The sequence below is a fragment of the Hyperolius riggenbachi genome, chromosome 10, assembly GCF_040937935.1.
Source record: "Hyperolius riggenbachi isolate aHypRig1 chromosome 10, aHypRig1.pri, whole genome shotgun sequence".
Lineage (NCBI taxonomy): Eukaryota > Metazoa > Chordata > Amphibia > Anura > Hyperoliidae > Hyperolius > Hyperolius riggenbachi.
The window spans coordinates 48,310,671-48,333,770 of NC_090655.1; the positions used below are offsets into that span (position 1 = coordinate 48,310,671).

Sequence of the window (23,100 nt, forward strand, 5' to 3'; positions counted from 1 at the left end):
GCGGTGCATTGTGAAAAAGATTTCAGTTAAAATGCGTTAAGTGTGAACTGTGCTATAGAAAAACATAAGACTTACTTTGAACATTAGTTGTCCTTTCAGTTATAACTGAGAGCAACTGATTAAGTGTAAACAGGGCCCAAGGGCCTGTTTCCACTACACGCAGATTGGATGCAAAATGGATGCAGAAAAACTGACTCCAATGAATGTCTATGGGAAAATCTGCATCAGAAAAATCGCGTTTTTAGTGTAAACAGGCCCATAGGCATTCATTAGAGTCCGTTTTTCTGCATCCAATCTGCGTGTAGTGGAAACAGGCCCTAAATGTATGTACGTAGCTTAAAGTTTAACTGTTAGGCATTAAATGCAAAATCAATTTTCTATTGCAGGGTGTTACACAGCAAAAAAGGGTGCTAACAAGGCAATTCAAACATTTAAAATCAATCTTACTTTTTTCCCTGATAGGTTTTGTCTCCTCATGCCCCCAGGCTCTAAGAGGGTACGCATGGCCGCAGAAGAGAAGTGACAGGCAGGCTGAATCAGCCTGATTGGCTGAAGCCTCTGTCACTCACCTCTCTGCGCTGCGATTGGCCGCCTGGTCTCCCCTTCACTGCGGTGGATCTAGCCGTTGTTAGAGCGCAGGGAGGGGGGCCAGAGGCTATCTCCTGTCTCTGTCCTCTGCCCCCCCTCCTCCAGTAGCATGTCCGCTCGGTCTCTGCCCACCTACTGCATCTGCCGCCGCCGCATTCCCCTTCTTCCCCGCACTGATCAATGGGGAAGGATAAAGGCGGCGCAAACAGACTCACCTAACAATGGTTCCAGGTGCTGCAGTTCCCCTCTATACTCTCTGCACTGCCCCCGCCGGTAGTGCAGAGAATAGATGAGAACAGCAGCGCTTGGATCCATTATTAGGCGAGTCTGTGCCTGCTCCATTTATCCTCCCCGCTGTGCTCAGAATAAGTGCGGAGAGGAGGGGGATCAGGAGTGTGGGGGGGGGGGGGGGGAGAATCTGCCCTAGGAACCAAGATGGCCACTGCCAGGAGGGGGATAGTTCATAAGAAGATTGCAAAATTAATAAAATCTGATAGGTGGACAGTGCAATACATCTGTTATGTAAGTAGAGCAAGTATTTATCTACTTACATGTGTATTTTTTTTTAGGGGAGGCATATTATGGCGAACAGTTGTTCTTTAAAGAGACTCTGTACTGTAAAAAAAAGCACTGTGGGGGGTACATACTTCAGGAGGGGGAAGCCTCAGGGTCAGGGGAGGACTGACCAGGAGGGATGGGAAGAGATTTCTCCCCAGGCTGCCTCTCATTTAATGATTTAGGGCAGGTACAGTGCCATGTTTTTGTATAAGGCAATGTGAACCACTAGGTTGGCTGAGGGAAATAAACGCTTAATTGCAGAGCAGTTAGAGGGCGGGCAAGCTGATATATATATATATATAGCACATGGGGCACGTGTGTGATGTCATTTGGGCTTGGCTGCCGTGAAAAACGGGCCTCTAGTTTGTGTCTTCCCTCCAGGCCAAAAGGTCCCAGTCCTCCCCTACTCAGGGTCCTAATGAGGCTTCCCCGTCCCCTGCAGCTGTAAGTGCAGGCTCAGTAGCAGCTCTTCGTTCGGCTGAGGCGAAAATAGTTGAGCCCAATCGTATCCGCTCTACTGCGCAGGCACAATAGGACTCGCGCCTTCAGTTATTTCCGCCTTAACCCGAATGAAGAGCAGTTAGTGCGCCTGCGCTGGATCACAGTAGGTAAATATTTACCTCAACGGGGGAAGCCTCATTGGGATCCAGAGGTAAGTATCCCCCAGAGGTTTTTTTTTTCAATACAGAACCTCTTTAAGGCCTGAACACACGTTCATGGAATATCATCCAGCAGGGATCAGTAGCCGATCCCTCGGGCAACATTGCAGGGTAAAGGTGTTCTGTTGCTATGTGTGTGTGTGTGTGTGGGGGGGGGGCGATGGAGCAGAGTGGGAGTGACATCACATGGGAGCTGGGTAAATGGGGAGAGCAATACTCTCGGCTGTAGCTCAGCTTCAAAGCGATCCACCAGGTCAGATCACTGGGCGAGCGATTGAGAGGTGTTGGGGGCTGCCACATATACGCTAGATTCCTGGCAGAGGCAGTATTATCCGCTGCCTTCCTTCCTTGGGGGAAACTTGCACAAGCCTAGGAAGAGCCCACAAACGTCAAACTCCATGCTTATAGTGTTCTATTGAAGATGCAGTACGTAGATAGACAGTACAGAAAGTATTTGCATGAGCCTGGGATTCCTGTCCTGTCAGCAGTGAGGGAATGAAAGTCATCATTAACTGGTTCAGGCCCGAAGCAGTACGAATCTATGTCCAGCAGGTGGTGCTGCCACGCTGACTGGACGTAGATTCAAGGTCCTAATGAATCTCACGTCCCGCCATTACCGCCAGTCTCGCCGCTCTGAACCCGCCGCAATTCACTCGCTCTGCCATCTATAAGACGGCAGAGCTCTGTAAGCAGTTCAGGAGCTGCTTTCATTGGCTCCTGACCACATGATCACAGAGAGCCAATGACATTGGCTCCCATTGATAGACAGTGTCAGGAGCCAATGAAAGCGGCTCCTGACCGGCTGATAGCGCTCTACCGTCATAGAGACGGCAGAAAGAGGAGCCTGCAGCGATGAGACAGCGTCATGACTGGCAAGAGTGGCGGTTATGTGCGTCGATTCGTCGGGAGATGGCGTTTTACCGTATCAGCAGTCTCTGGTCCTTAATGGGGCAGAGACTGCTGGTACGGAAGTAGTTAATAAGGGAATGTACATTGAAGGTTGTTTACCCATTAAGTAGTGGCAAAGTAGTAAGCACAAGGCCAATTACAGCACTATGTAGGCGCCTACCTCAGTGCAACAGCTGACAGAACATGGAAGATGATTATCACAAAGGTGGGCTGCATAGTTCCTGTAGACAGAGCGCGGTGATGCTGAAAATAATCATAGGTAATTAGTGGCTGTGCTTGGTGATGTTCCCCTGTCATGTGCAGCTACATACATGTGGGTGTCTGGCTTAGTAATTGGCAAAGAAACAGTGCAGAAGCAGGAAACAGAGGTCACCTGACTACCTTGCCAATGCAGGCAATGCTTCAACTTGTGTCAGAACTGATCAGTGACAACGACAGCATCAACTTTCATGAGTTTCAGTTACTGAAAAGCAGCTGTCTGGGAAGGAGCATCTCCAAGAATTGGTTTCATGAAGTAGTACAGAGGTTGCTGCAAAGATGGCAGTGGGGCCAGAGGAAAAATGTAGAATAGGCTGCAGTGTAAGTCGGGTTCTTTGTGCATCTATGGCCATGCAACTCACCTGACTAATTATATTATCTCTGTATAAGCCTTGTGTGCATACACACACATACAAATATATACTTATATACACTAGTGACACTGGCGAATCCCGTGTGAGCCTCCATCAGTCGGAATTGGTGTCAGAGAGGGCAGTCCTGCTGGAAGAAAGTGCTTCATGCAGCATTTTTTCACCCAACATAGTTGTAGGGGGAGGGGGGGGGGTGGGCAGGCAGAGCTGTACGAGGGCTCCCAACAGGACCAGTTAAAAATGACACACAGCGCCGTTCTTGTCAGGACACTAGGCAGCGGGGTGGAGGGAGTAGGATTAGGTCCAGGGAGGATGTGTGCAGTGTCATACATTACTTTGTCCCGGCGATCACTCCTTCACTGCTTCTGTTAGTTTGCTGTAGTCCTGCATCCAGCCAAACACCATGTGGCTTCAGTTTCCGCATAGTGATTGGCTGGATGCAGGACTCCTGCAAACTAACTATGAAGTAAAGGAGCGATCGCTGGGACAAGGTAATGTATGCCTCTGCACACATCCTCCCTTCACCTAATCCTACTCCCTCCACCCCGCTGCCTAGTGTCCCGCTGCCTCCCACCTCCCGCTGCCTCACTAGCCCTCCCCTCATGCATTTTTCAATGGCGCACCGTTCCGCTGATAAATGCATCATAAAACGGTATTTACCGGTTTAATGTATTTACATTAAAACAGTAAACAGCATTTTATGAGCGGTGGAACGGTGCGCCATTTTTCACTCCAGACGCCTCCCAAATACTCCTTCACTCCCTCTGATAAAGGGATCCACCCATCAGATCAGGTGTTTTTGTGGCTACACTTGTTACGGGTGTGAAAATTTCTATGTCCACACTTATGATCCCAGGCTGAGAGGGTCACCAGGGAATGGATAAGCAAGGGAAGGGGTGTGGACATTGAGGGGCTTCATTAAATTTTTGATGGGGGTCCCCATGATTTATAGTTACGTCCTGACGGCTACCCTTTGCCTTCAAAACAGCATTAGGCCTGGGACCCACTACAAAGTGCAAAGCGCTAGGGATTTGTGGTAGCGCTTTGTGATTTTGGTAAGAAATTTCCCTGTAAAATATTTTAGGATGTAAACACTCCCAAAATGCTGCATGTGCATGTCCTGCAATTGTGATTTGCCTAATCGCAATCGCACTAGTGGAATCTGTTCCATTCATTTACATTGACAGAGCGTTTAGGGAAATCGGTAGCGATTGAAAGCGATTCCTAAACGCTAAAAAAAAAATTCTCTAGTGGGTCCCAGCCCTTAATTCTTGTGGGATCATTTGCAAAAATGTCAGATATTTGGTAGGATTATAGTCAGGTGTGCGATAGTCCAGGTATAGCAACTAGGTGCTGCTAATCATCATTTTCAAATGTAGTTGGAACACAGTCATTAACCATTTCTGCCACCCGGACGAGGTGCCGCGATCGCGGGCGCGCCCCCGTGCTGTCCCCCGGTAGCCCTGGGATCAGTGGACGGGAACATGGTTACCAATCACCGATCTGTGTCCCCAGCAGAAAAACCGAAGCGCTCTTACAAGAGGCTTCAGTCTTTCTGCACGTAAAATTTTCTGCGTCCCCCTTGTGCTTCTCGCTAACCGGAAGCACGAGGAAAAAAAACTCAAGGTGGCCATCTTGTGGCCAAATAGTAAAACTACATCTACATATTTTTTACATATAATAACATTAAAAATTACCTGTTTATTTCCCACACCAAAATATTACCCAAACATTTTTAATGGAAAAAAAATTACAATAAAAAAAAAAAAGACATAAATAGTTACCTAACTTTTTAAATATGCATTTGAAGGGGGTATACTACAAACCTTTTTTAAATTATAAGCTTGATTAAATTATAAGCTTGATAGATGCAAAACGTAAAAAATGCACCTTTATTTCCAAATAAAATATTGGCGCCATACATTGTGATAGGGACAAAATTTAAATGGTGTCATAACCAAGACAAACGGGCAAATAAAATACATGGGTTTTATTTATGGTAGTGTGTATTATTTTAAGGCTATATTGACCGAAAACTGAGAAATAATGAATTTTTTCCATTTTTTTCTTATTAATCCTGTTAAAATGCAATTATAAAAAAATAATTCTTAGCAAAATGTACCACCCAAAGAAAGCCTAAGTAGTGGCGGAAAAAACAAGCTATAGATCAATAAATTGTGATAAGTAGTGATAAAGTTCACGAGCAACCAGAAAAATCCCGCTGCACCAGTTGGTTGGGTGAAATAGAAAATCCTTTATTAGATCTGTTAATCCATCATCAGTATGGCAATAAAAAAGCTCACGCGTATCGGAGCATAAGGTGGCTCCTTAATCATAGCTTGCATACAGGAAAGTGTTCACAAGTTATATAGTACATCAGGTCACACCCCTAGGGGTGTGAGCTCTAGTCTTAAAGATATATACAACACAATGTTTGTTAAAAGGTGGTGCATGTCACCGTAATGCATATATAAAAGATCCTTACTTAAAAACAAGTACACACAGCAAGACATCATGACAACCTACAAAAAATCTGCTCAGTATAGATAGTTATTGACATATTGTATCTATTAGATGATACCCATCGTTATTTGTCATAAAATGTATTTAGATCTAGTCTGGAATTTAATCCTAAGGGGGAACGTGTCCCCAATTTCCAGATCCAGAAAGCTTCTCGCCTTAGAAGTCTCCCATAGATGTCACCTCCCCTCAAAGAACATGACACCCTTTCTATCCCATGGAACCTAAAGCTCGACATATTTCCCAAATGGGCATGAAAAAAATGTTTTGAAACGCTCGAGGCACGGGTGATATATGCAGCGTTCTTGAGACATCTCCCGGCCCCATGGTAGTGTTCAGAAATTCTCTGGCGGAGAGGACGGGTGGTACATCCCACATACTGCATCCCACACTCCACACATATAACCAGATATACAACATTATGAGTTTGACAATTAATATACTGTCTGATGTCATAACTGGTATGTCTGGAGAGTGAGACGACCTCCCTTGTTTGTTCATGAACATTACAGAACCTACAAGTGCTGTAGCCACATCTGTAAGAGCCTAAGTACCTCAGCCAAGTGGGTCTGGGTCTATCAGCACTTTGGAATAAGCTAGGGGAGAGCTTGGCGCCCAAGGTGGGAGCGCGTCGTGAGGAAAACCCACAACCCTCCGCCAATACAGCTTGTAGTTTTGGATCTGAGTGAAGGACAGGCAAGTATTTTTTAATGGTTTTAACAATCTGGGTGTATTCCAGACTATATGAAGTAACAAAGTTTACACCCTTATTTAATTGTCTGTTCCCACAGCCAGATCCAGAGGCCAGTAGATCGGATCTAGTTTTACATGAAACTCGATCCCTAGTCTCCAAAATTAAAGCATCCTGATATCCTCGATCCCTAAGTCTGGATTGTACCAGGTCCAATTCTTGTTTAATGCTATTGGGATCTGAGCAGTTCCTTGCCGCTCTGATCATTTCTCCATATGGAATGGATCTTAAAGTGTGTCTTGGGTGGCAACTTGTGGCTAAAAGCAAAGAATTGCCCGCACATTCCTTCCTAAAAGTTCTGGTCAATATTTCCCCCGTCGTGGCACAGCCAGTTAGATGTAGATCTAAAAAATCCACATCCGTGACGTTGTGGGACATCGTAAAGGATAAATTTAGATCGTTGTCGTTGCAATACGACAGAAATTTGGATACGTCCTCCTCAGGTCCCCTCCAAACCAGCAGCAGATCATCTATATATCTAGCGTACCAAAAAATGGACTCAGAAAAGGGATAGGACTCCCCAAAGATGCGGAGCTCCTCCCACCATCCCATGTACAAATTTGCCAGGGATGGGGAGAACTTGGCTCCCATAGAAGCTCCGCATCTTTGGAGATAGTACACCCCATCAAACATAAAATAATTTCGGCTAAGTAGATGATCTACCGCTAGAAGGAGGAAGTCACAAGCAGTGGACGTAAATGATCCGTATTTTCTAATATGAAAGTCTAGGGCTTTGAGGGCCAATTTGTGGGGAATTGAGGAGTATAAGGAAGCTACGTCCATTGTAACCCAAATAGAAGATTGGTCCCAATGTAAGGGTTCTAGACTAGATAGCAGATGGGTCGTATCACGCAAGAAGCCAGGTAAGCGGCGCACCAAAGGCTGGAGACACCCATCCACCCACTTTTTTAAACAAAAAAAGTATCCATGGTCAACAAAATCAAGCAACCACTGTCTTCATATAGAAAAAGTAATAAATTTTATTGAAGACGTAATCCACCCACTGTCCCAGACGCTCTCCCAGTGAGCCAATCCCAGCCACAATGGGACGGCCCCTGGGAGGAACATCTGCTTTGTGGATCTTAGGTAGGTGGTGAAAAATAGGTACAATGGGTGCCTCCACCAGAAGGTACTCCCGCTCCCCTTGGCTAAAAATGCCCAGCGAGACCCCCAAATCAAGTAATTGCTGAAGTTCAGCTTTGAACCGTAGCGTGGGGTCACTGGGTAGGACCTCATAGGTAGCCGTATCCTCCAGTTGCCGTAATGCTTCCTGTTTGTAGGCAGATGAGTCTAGGACCACCACAGCCCCCCCTTTATCTGCGTTACGAATAACTATCGCTTTATTATTCTGGAGGGACTGCAGTGCCTCCCGCTCCTGTCGTGTCAAATCGGAAGCTGCCCTATTGACTTTGTTAATTCGCATGAGATCTCTCTCAACTAGATCTTGAAAGGTATCGACAACCGAGGTTCTGGCCTGGACGGGGTAGAAACGGGGATTGGAGGTGACCACGGGGCGCGTTTGGCGTCATGCGGACGCGCTTTACGGCTGTTTACGACGAGGAATGCGGAAGAGGCCCCAGGACGACTGGCAGTCGTCCGAAAACGAAACTTAGCGGCGGAGGGAGACCGGAGGGCACCGAAGGACCGGCGCGGGCACCGGACGGCTGCAGGAGGCTTGGGAAAGCCCCCAGGTAAGTGAATTTATTTTTCCTCGCCAGTTAAGGTTCCCTTTAAAACCGAGTGAGGGGCAGCCAAACCTGCTATAAATGTGAGGTTGTGGAAGATTGTTTCCTGTCACAGATCATCACCATGGCAAGACTGAGCACAGCTACAAGAGCACATCGGCAAGGCTGCTTCCAGGCATAGATTTCACTGCAGACATAAAGCCATTTCCACCATGAAAACCGCCTGTCAGCGCGTTGAATTTTTTCTGGATCGATCAGTTATGAAATTGCCTTCAAGCACTTGTGCTATTCTATCTCGCATGCTGCGGCCTGCTTCACAGAGGTGCCGGCCATTGGGATATTCCCGTGATTCTCATTGATTTTAAAGCAGTGATGATGATTTATTCTTATGCACAGTTTCTGTCTGTATCTTCCATACAGGCTCTCTGGAGGGCAATTTTGTGTGCGAAATATCACACATACAATATTAAATGGTACACAGGAGAACTGGTCTGGTATATGTTAGCATTGCTGTGAATTTGTATCTGGCTTGTGCACAAGTTATGAAGGCAAGACTCACACCTTCTGTTATTGCAGCAAATTGAGCCTATAATTCCTGGTTTACATAATGCACTTCTGATAATCATATATTCTAAACTTAGGCCCGGTTCACATTAGCGTTTTTTTCCGAAACGTATACTGTACAAACGGAACGGATGTCAAAGGATCCAATGTTAACCTATGGATCCATTCACATGCGTCCGTTGGTACGGATACGTTCTGTATGTTCCAGTCACCGGACCTAAAAATTGCTGCAGGCCCTAATTTTCCAGACCATTCTGCCCAGCCGGAACGGATCCGGACAAAAATGCTGCAGTATTGGGGCAATGGAAAATGGAACGTTTCTTCACACTAGTGAAGAAACGGACTGTTCCACGGGGGATGGGGGCATGGGCCGACACCATCTTGAGCAAGGGGAGGGTGAGGGGAGGGTGCAGCAGCCGGGCGGGTGGGCGAGGGAGGGTTTATACATACCAAATCTTCCGTAGCAGCTGGTGGTAGAGGCTTCCGTCTTCTTCCGTGTCATGTGACTACATGACGTGTCATGACTAGTCACATGATGCGGTGTGTAGTCACAGCGGAAGAAGAGGAAGCTGTGACGCCAGGTGACGCCCAGTCGTCCAAAACGCACAAAAATCGCAGATCCAGCAGTCGTTTCTGATCACCGCAATCGATCGCACATCTATTGCAGGGCTCAGAATGACAAACTTTGGTTTTAAGACAGACAGTCCTGGGAAAGGAAGTTAACCAGCTGTAACAAGCTGGTTCCCCGGCTCCCCTGGAGAGCTAATGGCGCCTCTTAGAGGATATGCCAGCTGTTTCAGCTCTGATAAGGAGGCCTAGATTCAGCCAGGCAGGCTACGAATCCCCGGGAGGTCTTGACACCTTGCTCCCTGGGAAGGATCAAAGGGAAGCCAGTTGCCAGCACACACCCTGAATGACCTGAGGACCTGAATCCATAACTTCCCAGTTCTGTCATATTTCTGGGGTTCCTGAGATGGCAGCTTCGCCAAATGTGGGGAAAATGTAGCATGAGTCCCGGTGCTGGTTCTGTGAAATTCCCAGAACTCTGTCCCCTAAACTCTCATAGCAATATAGGTTTGAAGAGACGGGGGGTAAATTCTCATGATAGACCTGTCATATTTCATGTCCTAGGATTCGTACAATCATGCTGAGTGTGAATATGCGGTATAGGTTTTAACTGCCCCCACGTGCACCCCAAGATGGGCCGAACTAGAATTCTGCCAGTCTGAGGGTCTGCAAGGATGGGACAGCCCCTGCTCCATCCTCCCGAGGATGGACTTGTGCCTGACATAGCCACTCCCCGCAGCGATGGGGGATAAAACTAGTGACAGGCTGAAACGCAAGTGTCCTCCACCTTGAAACTCCATCTTGATCTCATCTGTGCCAGCTTGAGGATATGCTGGCATCCACCTGGTCTGAACTCTGAACTGTAACAAAAGGAACTCTACAAGTTTTCCCAGAACGGACATATTTCCACAAACCCTAAGTATTTTTATCCTTTTTTTATTTCATACTGGCTATTAATGTTTCAATAATTGTTGATTTTAATAATTTTCTGTATATATTATTTATTTATATTGCCCATAAATAAAGACTTTATCAAAGTCGTTTACTGTTCCGCCACACCTGCTATACAGTCATACACAGAAACTGAACTCAGGTCTCTGGAGAGACGCTACCATTGTTGATATCTAGACAGAATAAAGCGTGTTTTAACCGTTTTATTTGCAGGATCAGTCAGTCAGTCGGAAGGGTCCACTGGCCTATACCAGTGGTGGTGGCAGATATACCCTGAAATAGTGTGTAAGTTGTAATTACCGTACCTCACAGGCTCCCTTCTGGTTTGTCTGCGGCCAATTCCCAACGGTTTCTACGCATTGACTGTGACCACAGTTTGCACGATAGGTGCGCTGGAACCGTTTGGAAGGCAATTGCGTTCCGACCACTAGGGCTTCTGTGACAGAAGCCTCTACCTCCGGCTGCTACAGAAGATTAGGTATTTATTGCCGAGTGAAAACAGATCCAATGAATCATTGATCAGATCCGTTTTCACTATGTGAACCGGGCCACGGACTGAGCCATCCAGATCCGGTGAAGCGGAGACTGGATTCGCTCACTGGATCCTTTTGGCTCAGAACGCAGATGTGAACCGGGCCTAAGCGTCTGTCTGAAAGAGAAAAGTTATAAATAAGGGAACATTTCCTCAAAGGGGCCGTATTAAAAGCTTTAGTTTCAATTCAAGGTTTTTCAATGCATATTGTGTTTAATAAGTCATAGTACCTTAATTTTACCTTTCTTAACCAGTTAGGTCTATCTGGACTTGTATACACATCCATTTTGAGCTGCAGTAACCAATCTGGACGTGTATACGTGTCCAGTGTTGTTGCAGTGGGAGAGCATGCATGTGTGTGTTCCCGCCGCTCGTTCAGTGGTGGTTTTTATCAGTCAGTGATTGGTGAAGGGAAACATGTGTTCCCTGAGCCAATTGAAGTGCCCTGAATAAACAAACATGCTTCATTTTTATTCATACAAGTGAAAACAACTAATGGAGTTACTAAAACCATTGAATACTTCCTCGTAACTTCCAGGAGAGTGTACAGCACCATCTATCGGAGACCCGAGTACTTCCAAGGAGACCCAAAGAGGCAGCCGGTGGAAGAATTTAATTGGCCCGGTTGTGGAACGAGGGGACACAGAGGGATCAAGAGCCTTCCCTCCTCTTGGGTGAGTATCTAACTTTTTTGTTTTTATTGGTTACAGTTGTCCTTCGAGTGTCCTCACTTCAGGAGATGAGACTGGACTCTGTCTTTCATGAAAATTTTATGAGTGGAAAAACTATCAGCGCCAATCAGGGTTCTAGCCATTGACCGCTGCTGAGAAAACACACAGTCCAGAGTCCGCCAACATAAGCATATCAAAAACCAGCGCAGGTCATACAGTCTTTCAGACTTCACCATAGTGGTACTTGCACCTCCTAATGCATTACTGTGGTCACTATCACCCAGAAGTTAAAAGGGGGGCTTACCAGCTGCCAACAACTCACATTATAAGGTTGTGTGAATCCCGGTCATCGATCCGGAGATCAAGCAGTGGTAGGCCAAGAATCCAAAGGCTTTTCAATCCCTCCACCGGAACCATTCCAGTACCAGGATGTTAACATAAAAAGCAAGCAGAATGCCACTCTAATTGTAACCGGGAACCCCTGATGACGCAAGATTACAAAACCGGTCGGTAAGGAGACAGGAGGCACCTTTTTATACTAGCTGTTGACCAGCATATATGCACATGATACTTCCGGGGTTCCCCTTACTTGGGCCCCGTATGCAAGTTCTTTGATTTTAACTATTTTAAATGTTTGGTATCTGATACCTACCTTTTTAATATACGGTTACACTTAGAGTGGCATTCTACTGGCTTTTTATGTTAATATCCTGGTACTGGAATGGTTCCGGCGGAGGGATTGAAATGCCTTTAGATTCTTGGCCGACCACTGCTTGATCTTCGGATCGATGAACTTGATTCACATAACCTTATAATGTGAGTTGTTGGCAGATGGTAAGCCCCCTTTTACCTTCTAGGTGATAGAGACCACAGTAATGCATTAGGAGGTGCAAATACCACTATGGTGAAGTCTGAAAGACGGTATGACCTGCGCTCATTTTTGATAAAATGATAGGAGTAATGGCATAATCCAGTAATCACTACTTTATTACAATAATCGTAACAATGAAAAAACTTGTCTGAAGGACAGTTGCTGGCATGATAATATACTGTAAGCAAAAGATATCAGTGCTGTTTAAATACATTCATGGCCGGATTTCAGGCAAGGCCACATAGGCCATGGCCTATGGCTCCGGGAAAGCTAGGGGCGGGCTGTGGGCAGCAGGGTGGTAATAACAGTTAGCCTGCCGAACATTCATCCTGCTTCACAGTTTGCACATAGCAGTGGATGACTAGTAACAGCTGGATCTGGTTAGTATGCTGCCGGTCGGGGGCAGCCGGTGAAAGTGGGCCTTGAGCGGAAAAATGTACAAATCTGGCCCTGAATACATTATGATAAACTGGAACTAGATCTATGTTTTCAGTTCAAAGATTGAGCGGGAACAGGGGTCTTTGACTGATGTGAGCAGTCCCTGAAAAGCACGGAGAGGCCCTGAATGCTGCTAGGAGCTCCAGAGTGATATCGGGGGTCCCTGAATAATTCCATAATTTCCTGAATGAAGCCAGGGGTTCCTAAAAGTAGGGAACCTAAATGATGCCACAAGCTCCTGTGTGCTTTTACAGGTCCTTAAAGTGACACTGCAGTGAAAAAAAAAAAGAATGATATCATGAACTATATGTGTAGTACAGATGGTTAATAGAACATTAGTAGCAAAGAAATGAGTCTCATATTTATTATTTTCATTTTATATAGATTTTTTTTTTATAACATTGCATCATTCTGTCATATTTGCAGCACTCTGTATTTTAAACTATGGAACAGAGCAGAGCTAATGACCCTTTGAGCTCCCCTGCAGTAAAACCTTATCTGAAGCTGTTTTTCACTGTTTATTTGATGTATAAGAGCTTCAGAAAATAGGACTGTCTCCATCCCAAGTTGGGTTGGAGAGCACAGAGAAGCTCTTTTGCATAGATAACTGAAGTTTTTTTTTTAAACTCTTCCTGTACTGGAAACAATGAGTCTCTTTCCTTTGCGACTAATGTTCTATTTCTTAGATGTACTATACATACAATTCATTATATCTTAAGTTTATTTTCACTTCAGATTCCCTTTAATTGATGCCACAAGTTTCTGAGTGATGTCAACGGTCCCTGAATTATGCCACAAATCACTGGGTGATGTCAGGGGTCCCTGATTGATGCCACAAGTCCCTGAGTAATGTCAGGGGTCCCTGATTGATGTCACAAATCCCTGAGTAATGTCAGGGGTCCCTGATTGATGTCACAAGTCCCTGAGTAATGTCAGGGGTCCCTAATTGATGCCACGAGTTCCTGAGTAATGTCAGGGGTCCCTGATTGATGTCACAAGTTCCTGAGTAATGTCAGGGGTTCCTGATTGATGTCACAAGTTCCTGAGTAATGTCAGGGGTCCCTGATTGATGTCACAAGTTCCTGAGTAATGCCAGGGGTCCCTGATTGATGTCACAAGTCCCTGGGTAATGCCAGGGGTCCCTGATTGATGTCACAAGTCCCTGAGTAATGTCAGCAATCCCTGATTGATGTCACAAGTTCCTGAGTGATGTCAGGGGTTCCTGATTGAGGTCACAAGTTCCTGAATAATGTCAGGGGTCCCTGATTGATGTCACAAGTTCCTGAGTAATGTCAGGGGTCCCCGATTGATGTCACAAGTCCCTGAGTAATGTCAGGGGTCCCTGATTGATGTCACAAGTCCCTGAGTAATGTCAGCGGTCCCTGATTGATGTCACAAGTTCCTGATTGATGTCACAAGTTCCTGAGTGATGTCAGGGGTCCCTGATTGATGTCACAAGTCACTGAGTAATGTCAGGGGTCCCTGATTGATGTCACAAGTTCCTGAGTGATGTCAGGGGTCCCTGATTGATGTCACAAGTTCCTGAGTGATGTCACAAGTTCCTGATTGATGTCACAAGTTCCTGAGTAATGTCAGGGGTCCCTGATTGATGTCACAAGTTCCTGAGTAATGTCAGGGGTCCCTGATTGATGTCACAAGTTCCCGAGTAATGTCAGGGGTCCCTGATTGATGTCACAAGTTCCTGAGTAATGTCAGGGGTCCCTGATTGATGTCACAAGTTCCTGAGTAATGTCAGGGGCCCTGATTGATGTCACAGGTTCCTAAGTGATGTCAGCAGTCCCTAATTGATGTCACAAGTTCCTGAGTGATTTCAGGGGTCCCTGATTGATGCCACAAGTTCCTGAGTGATGTCAGCGGTCCCTGATTGATGTCACAAGTTCCTGAGTAATGTCAAGGATCCCTGATTGATGTCACACGTTCCTGAGTAATGTCAGGGGTCCCTGATTGATGTCACAAGTTCCTGAGTGATGTCAGGGGCCCCAGATTGATGCCACAAGTCCCTGGGTAATTTCAGGGGTCCCTGATTGATGTCACAAGTTCCTGAGTGATGTCAGGGGTCCCTAATTGATGTCACAAGTTCCTGAGTAATGTCAGGGGTCCCTGATCGATGTCACAAGTTCCTGAGTAATGTCAGGGGTCCCTGATCGATGTCACAAGTTCCTGAGTAATGTCAGGGGTCCCTTATCAATGTCACAAGTTCCTGAGTAATGTCAAGGGTCCCTGATTGATGTCACAAGTTCCTGATTGATGTCACAAGTTCCTGAGTGATGTCAGGGGTCCCTGATTGATGTCACAAGTCACTGAGTAGTGTCAGGGGTCCCTGATTGATGTCACAAGTTCCTGAGTGATGTCAGGGGTCCCAAATTGATGCCACAAGTCCCTGGGTAATGTCAGGGGCCCCTGATTGATGTCACAAGTCCCTGGGTAATGTCAGGGGCCCCTGATTGATGTCACAGGTTCCTGAGTAATATCAGTGGTCCCTGATTGATGTCACAAGTTCCTGAGTGATGTCAGGGGTCCCTGATTGATGTCACAAGTTCCTGAGTGATGTCAGGGGTCCCTGATTGATGTCACAAGTTCCTGAGTGATGTCAGGGGTCCCTGATTGATGTCACAAGTCCCTGAGTAATGTCAGGGGCCCCTGATTGATGTCACAAGTTCCTGATTGATGTCAGGGGTCCCTGATTGATGTCACAAGTCCCTGAGTAATGTCACAAGTTCCTGAGTGATGTCAGGGGCCCCAGATTGATGCCACAAGTCCCTGGGTAATTTCAGGGGTCCCTGATTGATGTCACAAGTTCCTGAGTAATGTCAGTGGTCCCTGATTGATGTCACAAGTTCCTGAGTAATGTCAGGGGTCCCCGATTGATGTCACAAGTCCCTGAGTAATGTCAGGGGTCCCTGATTGATGTCACAAGTCCCTGAGTAATGTCAGGGGTCCCTGATTGATGTCACAAGTCCCTGAGTGATGTCAGGGGCCCCTGATTGATGTCAAAAGTCCCTGAGTAATGTCAGCGGTCCCTGATTGATGTCACAAGTTCCTGATTGATGTCACAAGTTCCTGAGTGATGTCAGGGGTCCCTGATTGATGTCACAAGTCACTGAGTAATGTCAGGGGTCCCTGATTGATGTCACAAGTTCCTGAGTGATGTCAGGGGTCCCTGATTGATGTCACAAGTTCCTGAGTGATGTCACAAGTTCCTGATTGATGTCACAAGTTCCTGAGTAATGTCAGGGGTCCCTGATTGATGTCACAAGTCCCTGAGTGATGTCAGGGGCCCCTGATTGATGTCAAAAGTCCCTGAGTAATGTCAGCGGTCCCTGATTGATGTCACAAGTTCCTGATTGATGTCACAAGTTCCTGAGTGATGTCAGGGGTCCCTGATTGATGTCACAAGTCACTGAGTAATGTCAGGGGTCCCTGATTGATGTCACAAGTTCCTGAGTAATGTCAGGGGTCCCTGATTGATGTCACAAGTTCCCGAGTAATGTCAGGGGTCCCTGATTGATGTCACAAGTTCCTGAGTAATGTCAGGGGTCCCTGATTGATGTCACAAGTTCCTGAGTAATGTCAGGGGCCCTGATTGATGTCACAAGTTCCTAAGTGATGTCAGCAGTCCCTAATTGATGTCACAAGTTCCTGAGTGATTTCAGGGGTCCCTGATTGATGTCACAAGTTCCTGAGTGATGTCAGCGGTCCCTGATTGATGTCACAAGTTCCTGAGTAATGTCAAGGATCCCTGATTGATGTCACAAGTTCCTGAGTAATGTCAGGGGTCCCTGATTGATGTCACAAGTTCCTGAGTGATGTCAGGGGCCCCAGATTGATGCCACAAGTCCCTGGGTAATTTCAGGGGTCCCTGATTGATGTCACAAGTTCCTGAGTGATGTCAGGGGTCCCTAATTGATGTCACAAGTTCCTGAGTAATGTCAGGGGTCCCTGATCGATGTCACAAGTTCCTGAGTAATGTCAGGGGTCCCTGAGTAATGTCACAAGTTCCTGAGTGATGTCACAAGTTCCTGAGTGATGTCAGGGGTCCCAGATTGATTCCACAAGTCCCTGGGTAATGTCAGGGGTCCCTGATTGATGTCACAAGTTCCTGAGTGATGTCAGGGGTCCCTGATTGATGTCACAAGTCCCTGAGTAATGTCAGGGGCCCCTGATTGATGTCACAAGTCCCTGATTGATGTCAGGGGTCCCTGATTGATGTCACAAGTCCCTGAGTAATGTCACAAGTTCCTGAGTGATGTCAGGGGCCCCAGATTGATGCCACAAGTCCCTGGGTAATTTCAGGGGTCCCTGATTGATGTCACAAGTTCCTGAGTAATGTCAGTGGTCCCTGATTGATGTCACAAGTCCCTGAGTAATGTCAGGGGCCCCTGATTGATGTCACAAGTCCCTGATTGATGTCAGGGGTCCCTGATTGATGTCACAAGTCCCTGAGTAATGTCACAAGTTCCTGAGTGATGTCAGGGGCCCCAGATTGATGCCACAAGTCCCTGGGTAATTTCAGGGGTCCCTGATTGATGTCACAAGTTCCTGAGTAATGTCAGTGGTCCCTGATTGATGTCACAAGTCCCTGAGTAATGTCAGTGGTCCCTGATTGATGTCACAAGTTCCTGAGTAATGTCAGGGGTCCCTTATCAATGTCACAAGTTCCTGAGTAATGTCAAGGGTCCCTGATTGATGTCACAAGTTCCTGATTGATGTCACAAGTTCCTGAGTGATGTCAGGGGTCCCTGATTGATGTCACAAGTCACTGAGTAGTGTCAGGGGTCCCTGATTGATGTCACAAGTTCCTGAGTGATGTCAGGGGTCCCAAATTGATGCCACAAGTCCCTGGGTAATGTCAGGGGTCCCTGATTGATGTCACAAGTTCCTGAGTGATGTCAGGGGTCCCTGATTGATGTCACAAGTTCCTGAGTGATGTCAGGGGTCCCTGATTGATGTCACAAGTCCCTGAGTAATGTCAGGGGCCCCTGATTGATGTCACAAGTCCCTGATTGATGTCAGGGGTCCCTGATTGATGTCACAAGTCCCTGAGTAATATCACAAGTTCCTGAGTGATGGCAGGGGCCCCAGATTGATGCCACAAGTCCCTGGGTAATTTCAGGGGTCCCTGATTGATGTCACGAGTTCCTGAGTAATGTCAGTGGTCCCTGATTGATGTCACAAGTCCCTGAGTAATGTCAGGGGTCCTTGATTGATGTCACTAGTTCCTGTGTGATGTCAGTGGTCCCTGATTGATGTCACAGGTTCCTGAGTAATGTCAGTGGTCCCTGATTGATGTCACAAGTTCCTGAGTAATGTCAGGGGTCCCTGATTGATGTCACAAGTTCCTGAGTAATGTCAGGGGTCCCTTATCAATGTCACAACTTCCTGAGTAATGTCAAGGGTCCCTGATTGATGTCACAAGTTCCTGATTGATGTCACAAGTTCCTGAGTGATGTCAGGGGTCCCTGATTGATGTCACAAGTCACTGAGTAATGTCAGGGGTCCCTGATTGATGTCACAAGTTCCTGAGTGATGTCAGGGGTCCCAAATTGATGCCACAAGTCCCTGGGTAATGTCAGGGGCCCCTGATTGATGTCACAAGTCCCTGGGTAATGTCAGGGGCCCCTGATTGATGTCACAGGTTCCTGAGTAATGTCAGTGGTCCCTGATTGATGTCACAAGTTCCTGAGTGATGTCAGGGGTCCCTGATTGATGTCACAAGTTCCTGAGTGATGTCAGGGGTCCCTGATTGATGTCACAAGTTCCTGAGTGATGTCAGGGGTCCCTGATTGATGTCACAAGTCCCTGAGTAATGTCAGGGGCCCCTGATCGATGTCACAAGTCCCTGATTGATGTCAGGGGTCCCTGATTGATGTCACAAGTCCCTGAGTAATGTCACAAGTTCCTGAGTGATGTCAGGGGCCCCAGATTGATGCCACAAGTCCCTGGGTAATTTCAGGGGTCCCTGATTGATGTCACGAGTTCCTGAGTAATGTCAGTGGTCCCTGATTGATGTCACAAGTCCCTGAGTAATGTCAGGGGTCCTTGATTGATGTCACTAGTTCCTGAGTAATGTCAGTGGTCCCTGATTGATGTCACAAGTTCCTGAGTAATGTCAGTGGTCTCTGATTGATGTCACAAGTTCCTGAGTGATGTCAGGGGTCCCTGCTTGATGTCACAAGTTCCTGAGTGATGGGGGTCCCAGATTGATGTCACAAGTTCCTGAGTAATGTCAGGGGTCCCTGATTGATGTCACAGGTTCCTGAGTAATGTCAGGGGTCCCTGATTGATGTCACAAGTTCCTGAGTAATGTCAGGGGTCCCAGATTGATGCCACGAGTTCCTGTGTGATGTCAGGTGTCCCTGATTGATGCCACGAGTTCCTGAGTAATGTCAGTGGTCCCTGGTTGATGCCATGATTATCTGAGTGATGTGATTAGTCCCTGATTGATGTCATGAGTTCCTGAGTGATGTCAGGGGTCCCTGAATGATGCCACGAGTTCCTGAGTATTGTCAGGGGTCCCTGAATGATGCCTGGAGTTCCTGAATATTGTTAGGGGGTCCCTGGATGAACTGTAGGTACAAGTGGCCACTTCTGGCCCACATATTGCCTGTGCAAGTGGAGGCAGCTCTGCCTGCAGCCATTATCTGTTACAGACAATCTTATTAGCACAGGAACCACACAGATAAATTGAGGAAGGAAAACTCTAGATAATATCTCGGCTGTGAGTATAATTATCTATGACTAGATTACAGGGAAATAAGTACCTTAATAATGAAGATTGCAAACCAGTGCCAGTGGTGTAACTAGGAGGGGTTCAGAGGGGGCAACTGCTGCTGTGACCAGGAGGTCAGGGGACACAACCATGACCACTCCTCCTTATTAACCATCTGTGTGCCACATGCACTACACCAATGCACAGCAAAGGCACTGAAAGATGCTTTGCATGCTCTGTATGTGCACAGGATTGCAGAGTATGGGTCTGGGCAGCAGGTACAGGGTCTGGGCTGATGAGGACAGGTATGATTGCAGGGTACAGGTATGGATTGCCAGCTACGGGTATGGGCTTCAGGATACAGGTATGGCCTACAGGGTACAGGTATGATTTCATGGTACAGGTATTGGCTGCAGGGTACAGGTATGGATTGTCTGATACATGTATGTGCTGTAGGGTACAGGTATGGATAGAAGATGAAAGGATATTTACAGGGTATGGACTGTAGGGTACACTTATGGTCTGTAGGGTACACTTATGGGCTGTAGGGTATAGGTATGGGCTGTAGGGTACAGGTATAGGCTGCAGGGTACAGGTATAGGCTGCAGGGTACAGGTATGGATTGCAGGGTACAGGTATGGTCTTTAGGGTACAGGTATGGGCTGTAGGGTACTGGTATGAATTGCAAGGTACAGGTATGGACTGCAGTGTACAGGTATGGTCTGTAGGGTACAAGTATGGTCTGTAGGGTACAGGTATGGTCTGTAGGGTACAGGTATAGTCTGTAGGGTACAGGTATGGTCTGTAGGGTACAGGTTTAGTCTGTAGGGTACAGGTTTAGTCTGTAGGGTACAGGTATAGTCTGTAGGGTACAGGTATGGTCTGTAGGGTACAGGTATAGTCTGTAGGGTACAGGTATAGTCTGTAGGGTACAGGTATAGTCTGTAGGGTACAGGTATAGTCTGTAGGGTACAAATATAGTCTGTAGGGTACAGGTATAGTCTGTAGGGTACAGGTATGGTCTGTAGGGTACAGGTATAGTCTGTAGGGTACAGGTATAGTCTGTAGGGTACAGGTATAGTCTGTAGGGTACAGGTATAGTCTGTAGGGTACAGGTATAGTCTGTAGGGTACAGGTATAGTCTGTAGGGTACAGGTATAGTCTGTAGGGTACAGGTATAGTCTGTAGGGTACAGGTATAGTCTGTAGGGTACAGGTATGGGCTGTAGGGTACAGGTATCGACTGCAGTGTACAGGTATAGTCTGCAGGGTACAGGTATGGGCTGCAGAGTACAGATATAGTCTGTAAGGTACAGGTTCAGGTCAGATGTGGGTCTACAGAGATTCACCTTTGCAGGTGTTTGGTTGTTACCTCTGCTTTCCTACCCAAAAATGACAGGAAACATGGGCTGAGCTGCTGGTATGTAATCCACTGAGCCTTACAACTGCTAAACGGCCTTTATTTTCCCATTGCCAGAATCTTATACTAGAGACAATAGAGACAAGATGGAGGCGCTTCCGCTCTGCCACCCATCATTCCCAGATCACATCCCGCACAGAATGGGAATGTCGGTGACAAATGTAACCCGAGAAAAGCGTGCTGTTTATGTATTTACTGAGCATTATGTCCCCATCTGTATGTGTAATCCTGAGTGTATAACGAATGTGCTGGGCGTCTCTGGAGTGACAAAGAATCTGGGATTAGAAATTTATCCCCATTCTCTTTGTCTTATGCTAATCCCCTCGGTGGTGGCAGGATCGCGTTACTGAGAACACACAGGCGTTACATAAAGCCTTACATAACCTGGCCTACCTGTGTCGGTAATAGCCGTAACCCATATGGGGTGCCATTACCTGCACGGCGGCCCACTTAGAGCAGGACAGGCGCTTATTACGGCCCCACACCACCAGACCCCCTTCCTGATCCTGAGAAAAGCCCATGCGGCTTATAAAATGTCATGCAGAATCAACCATAAATAAACATGAGGGTGCAAATATAACCGGCATCTTTTATTCATGGCAGTGAAGTGAGGTGGGTCTCTCAGAGCCGTGCGAGGGAGAATCTACTGTGTGGTCTTTACAAAAAAAATAAACCTGAAAGCTTAAAAGTGAGATTCCACAATTGTTGAATAAAAAAAAAATCACTCTTTGTTCAGTGCTACGCATGATGGGATTTTCACAAACGTAATTTTCAGATTTACTTTGGTTTTTATCTGCTGCAGCCATTCCATAGGATTAGTAACAACACGATGCCTGCTGGGTGTGTTAATTTACTGATTAGTGCAGGTGATGACTCCTCCAGAGCTGCAATGTGTCCTTCTCTGTGCAGCTACTAATTTAGTCATGCAGGAAGTGGGCAGTTACTGGACAGGATGTACTTTGCAGACTACAAAAAAGGTTCTAATTTCATAGTGGTAAAAAGGTTTACAGAAGTCCTTCTGTAAACCGCACATACTTATGGAGCTTTTAGGCAGCAACAATAGAAAGCTTTTCAGAAGTCTCTGATCAAAGCCTGTGTGGAAAAAATACTTATTTATCAGCTTTTGTAGCAAAGTCTGCATAGGGAAGGCAGGGGCTGTACCATGTGGATAGTTTCCACTTCTCTGTCACTAATCACAGAGGAATGATTTACTGTTTGTTTCTGCACTGCCCACCAGGGCTGCTCAAATCCGGATCCGGGAGACACCCGGATAGTTGCTATCCCGATATCTCCCAGTAAACCTGTGCGGGGTGCGGGGTGGGCGGGGGTCAATCATACCTGTCTGACATCTTCTTCGGTCCGTCCCTCGGCGCCTCCCACGATGCGATCCAAGCAGCGGTCACGTGATTACAAACACTTCCTTCTTCCGGGTTGAAGGCGGAAGTGTCTGTAATCACGTGACGCGCGTGGAGTGCATCGTGGGAGGCACCGAGGGGCGGACGAAGAAGACGTCAGACAGGTAAGATTGACGCCCCTGCCCACCCCGCATAGGTTTACTGGGAGATATCCGGATAGCAACTATCCGGGTGTCTCCCGGATCCGGTTTTGAGCAGCCCTACTGCCCACACACACTGCTTTCTCACAGATCATATGATAACATCTGAGGGACTTTTCAGCTACAGAGAAAGGATGAGAAGGAGAGAAAGAGAAGGACCTGCACGTTTTCCTGTACTTACATGCTCCTCCTTCCATTCAGAATGATCTCTTTCTGGCTGCAATCTGTTTACTTTATACTGTGTGAGGCTGAGGCACAAAGGAACAGCTGATGAGTTATGTACACACTATTCCATGCTATATTTCTGCTTTCTATCATTCTGAAGACATCCTACTCACAGGATTACAGCCAGTGAAGACTGTGTATGTAACTCTGTATGCTGGATGTGCTGGACACAGTCCTCCATAGTAATGCCCACAGTGAAAACTGTTATCTGTAAATATCATATTTTCTTCACATAAAAAAAGGAAAAGATGGAAAAAGCCTCCCAGCCCCTAGAAGTC

The 23,100-nt window shown here is 46.7% G+C and overlaps 1 protein-coding gene across 3 annotated transcripts in view; it reads left to right on the forward strand.

The window, feature by feature from the left end:
- The window catches only part of CLSTN3 (calsyntenin 3), a 245,713-nt gene that overhangs the window by 93,417 nt on the left and 129,196 nt on the right, over nt 1–23,100 (forward strand). For 2 of the 3 annotated variants that reach the window (XM_068257792.1, XM_068257793.1), the window contains exon 3: nt 11,452–11,587. The exons of the other annotated variant lie outside the window; for it this stretch is intronic. The gene's annotated coding sequence lies outside the window, so the exon portion shown is untranslated. The remainder of the gene's footprint in view (nt 1–11,451; nt 11,588–23,100) is intronic. 3 annotated transcript variants of the gene reach the window in all.